Raw genomic sequence first — 6715 nt, 5'->3', positions numbered from 1 at the left:
GTGAATTTGCACTTTTCACCTTTTAACGTAATGCCCTATTGTAGGAAAGTACCATCTTGCCTGGCATGTTACCCCCATTTTTAACTTATATGTATGTTTGTTTTTGCCTGTGTCACTGGGATCCTGCTAGCCAGGACCCCAGTGCTCATAAGTTGTGCCATGTATGTGTTCCCTGTGTGGAGCCTAACTGTATCACTGAGGCTCTGCTAACCAGAACCTCAGTGTTTATGCTCTCTCCACTTTTAAAATTGTCACTGCAGGCTAGTGACAAATTTGACCAATTATGATTGCCACACTGGAACACCCTTATGATTCCCTAGTATATGGTACCTAGGTACCCAGGGTATTGGGGTTCCAGGAGATCCCTATGGGCTGCAGCATTTCTTTTGCCACCCATAGGGAGCTCAGACATTTCTTACACAGGACTGCCACTGCAGCCTGAGTGAAATAAAGTCCACATTATTTCACAGCGATTTTACACTGCACTTAAGTAACTTATAAGTCACCTATGTGTCTAAACCCTAACTTAGTGAAGGTTAGGTGCAAATTTACTAAGTGTGAGGGCACCCTGGCACTAGCCAAGGTGCACCCACATTGTTCAGTGCAATTTCCCCAGACTTTGTGAGTGCGGGGACACCATTACATGCGTGAACTACATATAGGGCAATACCTATGTGTAGCTACACAATGGTAACTCTGAACATGGCCATGTAACATGCCTAGGATCATGGAATTGTCCCCCCAATACCATTATGGTATTGGGGGGACAATTCCATGCATCCCTTGGGCTCCAGCATGGACCCCCGGTACTGCCAATCTAGCTCTCTGGGGTTTTCTCTGCAGCTACCGCTGCTGCCAACCATCAGACAGGTTTCTGCTCCCCTGGGGCCTGGGCAGCCCAGTCCCAGGAAGGCAGAACAAAGGATTTGCTCTGAGAGAGGGTGTTACATCCTCTCCCTTTGGAAATAGGTGTGAAGGGCCTGAGAGGAGTAGCCTCTCCTGGCCTCTGGAAATGCTTTGAAGGGCACAGATGGTGCCCTCCTTGCATTAACCAGTCTACACCGGTTCAGGGATCCCCCAGCCCCTGCTCTGGCACGAAACTGGACAAAGGAAAGGGGAGTGACCACACCCCAGGGGTGGTGCCCAGATCTCCTCCAGTGTGGCCCAGGCCTCTGCCATCTTGAATGCAGAGGTGTGAGGGCACAATGGAGACCTCTGAGTGGCCAGTGCCAGCAGGTGATGACAGAGACGCCTCCTGATAGGCTCTTACCTGGTTAGGTAGCTAATCCTTCTCTGAGGGCTATTTAGGGTCTCCCCTGTGGGTTTCTCTTCAGATAACGAATGCAAGAGCTCACCAGAGTTCCTCTACACTTCTCTCTTTGAGCTCTGCCAAGGATCGACCGCTGACTGCTCCAGGACGCCTGCAAAACTGCAACAAAGTAGCAAGAAGACTACCAGCAAAATTGTAGCGCCTAATCCTGCCGGCTTTCTCGACTGTTTCCTGGTGGTGCATGCTCTGAGGGCTGTCTGCCTTCACCCTGCACTGGAAGCCAAGAAGAAATCTCCCGTGGGTCGACAGAATCTTCCCCATGCCAACGCAGGCACCAAATTTCTGCATCACAGGTCCTCTGGGTCCCCTCTCATCTTGACGAGCGTGGTCCCTGGAACACAGGAGCTGGTTCCAAGTGACCCCGACAGTCCAGTGGTCCTGCTGTCCAAATTTGGTGGAGGTAAGTCCTTGCATCCCCACGTCAGACAGTAATCCTGTGTACTGTGTGATCTGCAGCTGCTAGGGCTTCTGTGCACTTTTGCAAGACTTCCTTTGTGCACAGCACAGCCCAGGTCCCCAGCAACCCGTCCTGCATTGCTCAACTCGCTGAGTTGATCTCCAACTTTCGGGGACCCTCTTTTGTTGTGCTGAGACAACCACCATGCTCAGATTTCCAGAATGCCTGTACAGGTGCTTCTGCGGGGGCTGCCTGCTTCTGCATGGGCTCTCTGTATTGCTGAGCGCCCCGGGGGCTGCCTGCTTCTGCATGGGCTCTCTGTATTGCTGAGCGCCCCCTCTTTCTCCTCCTCCAAGGGTGCCCTCACACTTAGTAACTTTGCACCTAACCTTCAGCAAGTGAAGGTTAGACATATAGGTGACTTCTAAGTTATGTAGGTGCAGTGAAAATGGCTGTGAAATTATATGTGTGCACTATTTCACGCAGGCTGCCATGGCAGGCCTGTGGAAAGATTTGTCTGAGCTCCCTATGGGTGGCAAAAGAGAATGCTGCAGCCCATAAGGATCTCCTGGAACCCCAATGCCCTGGGTACCTAGGTACCATATACTAGGGACTTATAAGGGGGGTCCAGTGTGCCAATTGAAATTGGTAAAAGAAGTCGCTAGCCTACAGTGACAAATTTAAAAGCAGAGAGAGCATACACACCGAGGTTCTGGTTAGCAGAGCCTCAGTGACACTGTCAAGCACTACTGACAACACACACATTAGGCCACAAACTATGAGCACTGGGGTCCTGGCTACCAGGATCCCAGTGAGACAGGCAAAACACACAGACATATAGGTTTTTATCTATGAGCACTGGGGTCCTGGCTGGCAGGATCCCAGAGACACAGAAAAAACACACTGATACACACTCACAAACAGGCCAAAAGTGGGGGTAACCATGCTAGAAAGAGGCTACTTACTCACACATACACCTAAGACCTGTCAGTTATGTTGGCTTTGTCAAAGGTTGCTAGCTGTTTAAGATAAATGACTAACAACAATGATTAGGTATAAAGATTTAACATTAGAAATGTTGCAATTCTGAAATTGTGAGACTGTGAATTAAATAATATTGAAGCCTGTGGAAGAAGTAGGGCCTTCAGTTATGTGTGCTTCATTTTAGATATGTTTGCCCTTTCTCTCTTCACATCTCATTCATCTGCACATTTTCAACATCCTTTCTCTTCTCTTCAGCACCCTCTTTCGACTCTCGCCTGAATGCACGTTCTTGCATCTATCTCATTTTACCACCCAAACATACACTGCACTCATTCACATTTAAGTATGTTATTTCCTTTTTCCCTCTAAGGGGCATATTTATACTTTTTGGTGCAAAACTGCACTAACGCAGTTTTGCACCAAAATGTTTAGCACCATCTTGCACCATTCCTGAGCACCAGCCGAGTGCCATATTGATGGAATGGTGTATGCTGGTGCAAAGGGTGGGCTTGCATAAAAAAAACAATTACGTTAGCCGGGTGGGGCTAGCGGTATGAGAGATGGGGGTTTTGCACCAGAAAGTGACGTTAGGCTGGTTAGCGTAAACAAAGATGACTCTACCCAGCATTTGTGGGTGCAAAACCATCCATACCACATGACACCTGTCTTAGAAAAGACAGGAGTCATACCCACCACCCCAATGGCCAGCACAGGGGACCAGTGTCTCCTGGAAATGGCCATTGCACCCCGTGCCATGCAGGGAACCCCAAGTTGGGCACCTGATGGCACTTTAATTAAAAAAAATATTACTTACCTGTACTTACCCTACTTCCCTGGGATAGTGTCCCCCATCCTCCGGTGTCCCTCTGGGGTGGGTGGGGGTGTTCCTGGGGCTTGAAGAGGTCACATGTGGATCCATTCCATTGTGTTTAACCATGGAAATGGGTCCACTGGTCCCTTAATGCCTAGTCTTTGCACCATTATTTAGCCCCTCCTCTCATCCATGCGTCATGTTAGCAGGGGGGGGGATAAATATGGGGCTATAGGGTTAGCACCAGTTTTTAGATGGGACCACCTACCTTGCATCTCATTGATGCAAGGTAGGTTCACGCATCTGAAAAATGGTGCAAACTCCAATATTTTGACGTTAAAGTGGTCTAATGTCAAAATGTAAATATGGAGTTAGTTTTGCACCAAAGTTGAGTAAAAGAAATTACGCAAAAACTGCACAAATGGGGTATAAATATGCCTTTAAATATTTTGACCTCTGTGCACCCTCTTCAAACACACTTGCACTGAATTTCAATTCTAACTGGAATATTTGACCATTGTTGTGTGTGCTCTGCAGAGGCACCAGCACACTGACGGGCACTTTGCTTTACCTTCAGCCTCAGCACCAGCATGCTTAATGAAAGCCTTTCATAAACACTTGGCACAAGTCAAAGGGTGCACTATGCAAGAGTAATAGAATGCACAGAATCAGGGCATGATGAAACAGCAAACTCTCTTGCCGAATGCAACATTAAGTAAAACATGTGAAATAAGAGAAACTAAATCACTTTTTAACATTCATTGTTTGCATCTCAATACATGTTTTTGGCATTAATGCTAAGGGCATGACGATGGGGCCAGTTTTAATGCCATACAGCAGATAACTACATTTACTGTAAGCATGTATTTCTCCCCTTGTGCTTGGTTCCGACATTTTGATCAGTTTTACAAGGGAGCAAGAACCCTGTTCGACTTTGGATAAATTTAATGGGGGAACCAATACAGCAGCTCCACTTGTAAAGGAGCCAGTGATCTGCAGCCAGGTCCTGGGTAAGGTTAGTGTGACAAGGGGTCTCAGTAAAATAAAAACCACCCAAGATTGCCATTTTAACACTTACTGAAGCCACGGAACCAAATCAAACCTGCTTGCTCCAATCCTACTGCATGACTAGTGGGGAAAGGGTGGAAACTATGCCTGTGAATGACAGTCTGCTGCCCTCAGGCAGGGATGAAGACTTGGTCGACTAAAACCATGATGCTCAAAGCGTCACTGGCCTATAGTGGCACCTGCCATAGACCACAATGGAAATGAAGGACTTTAGAGCAGTCAGCCCTGTGTTGTGGATCACAGTGTAGAAAGTTGATTTACTGCCTGGCTTCCATTTCCTGCTTTAGGTGAGGCAGGCTGGAGGGCATGGCCAAGATGGCAACCTGAGCGGATGCAATGTAAGAGCTCCGCCCGCGGCCCGATAAATATTTGGCAAATATCCTGCCTTGCGTGGTCCTGACGCCAGACCTGGGGTGTGCGGTGCTCCGCAGGACTGCAGGAAGTGACCGAGGGCCTGGAGACGGGGTGCTGCCTGCCACGGGACACGAGCAGTGAGACACGGCCGAGTGAGAGAGGAGCCACCTGTGTGGCAGCGGCCGTACTGCTATCGAAGGATCGTTAATGGTCCGGTGGCCCAAGAAGAAATGAGGGAGGCATCCACGCTGAAGCGCAACTGTTTGGGGCCTAAGGTTGGTGCGTGGGCCCACGGGGACCCAGGTAAAATGGCGGGCTGCGCTGGGGCCGTGCCCCGGCGGTCAGATGAGCAGTGGGGCCGGTGGCTGCTCTCGCTCTCGGAGAAGACTAGTAAGAGAACGGGCTGTTGCGCCACCTCTTCGGTGAGTGTGAGAGGATACGCACGGGCGATAGTGGATCCTGCCGAGAGCCCAGTCCGTAGTGAAGTGCTGCGTAGGATTGCCCTACCACAAACTGAGACCACTAGACATTGGTAGCGGGGCACACAGGGAATAGCTACCACTAGGGACCCCTCTTCCCCCGTCTCCCTAGCTGGCGGACCTCGGACCAGGAATGTTGACATGGACATGAAACTGTGAGTAACGGCGCCGCTACTATAGCTTGCGCGAGCGGACTCAGGGGCACTGTGGCTAATTGCCGAGTTGCACGTCACACAGAGAGCAGCTGGCCTTGCCTTATGCCGCAAGAGGTCCTATAGGAGTACCGCACCATATGTGGGGCCTCCACTGGGATCACACATCGCAACGGGCCTGAGAGAGGGTAGAAGCTTAACCGGGACACAGGGCATATAGATCCTGAGAACATCCTGTGGCATGCTGAAAACAAGTGTTTGGCCCTGACCCATGGTGATCACCACCACACAGCTCGCTGCGTCCTAGGTCGAGGTTTGGCCTCTCGGCGAGAGATAAGAGCAACGCACAAATTAATTGCCTATCACCATCGTGAGCAATTATGGTTAAACCTTAGTCGACCAAAGTACAACACAATGCAGACGGGGACGCCACTCCCCAACGGACGCTTCGGATGCCTAAGCTACCACCCTACTTCAGGTGAGCGAAACACTGTGTCTCATTCCCTACAGTTTGAATAGCTACTACAAGCAGTGAGGGAAATCCAACAGATGGAGGAGGAAATCACTCAACTGCAGCGTAGGGCTGAAGATGCAGAGGGTCGTTCGAGACGTAACGATGTCAGATTCCTGGGATTCTCGGAACATGGAGAGACACTTAAAGCTGAGGTGTTTTTGGAACAATGGCTGAGAGACACAGTTCTTATGCATGGTGCGCCCTTTGCACTGGTGGTAGAATGGGCTCATCGGGTGCCGGGTAGGCCACCGCGACCCGGGGCTTCACCTCGACCTCTAATTGCACGTTTCCTCAACTACTGTGATAGAGATCAGGTCCTTCAGTGCTTCAGATCTCTTGGCCCCATTCGAATGGACAATAGTGTCATTACTGCATACCCTGATTATACTGGGGAGGTGCAGCATAAACGTGCATCATAGGTGAAAGTTAAACAATTACTCCGCAAATGCAACATTACTTACTCACTTCTATTTCCGGTTTGCCTCCGTGTGATTGATGGAGAGAAAACTCTTATCTTCCCGACTCCGGAGGACTCCTGGGCATGGCTTCACACCAAGGGCTTGGTGGACCAGAGCAAGGAAAATACCTGACAGGTGTGTTGGTCTACCCCTGGTACCTGCAGGAGG

The sequence above is a fragment of the Pleurodeles waltl genome, chromosome 7 (genome assembly GCF_031143425.1).
Source record: "Pleurodeles waltl isolate 20211129_DDA chromosome 7, aPleWal1.hap1.20221129, whole genome shotgun sequence".
NCBI lineage: Eukaryota > Metazoa > Chordata > Amphibia > Caudata > Salamandridae > Pleurodeles > Pleurodeles waltl.
Note: the sequence above shows the minus strand (reverse complement) of the source record.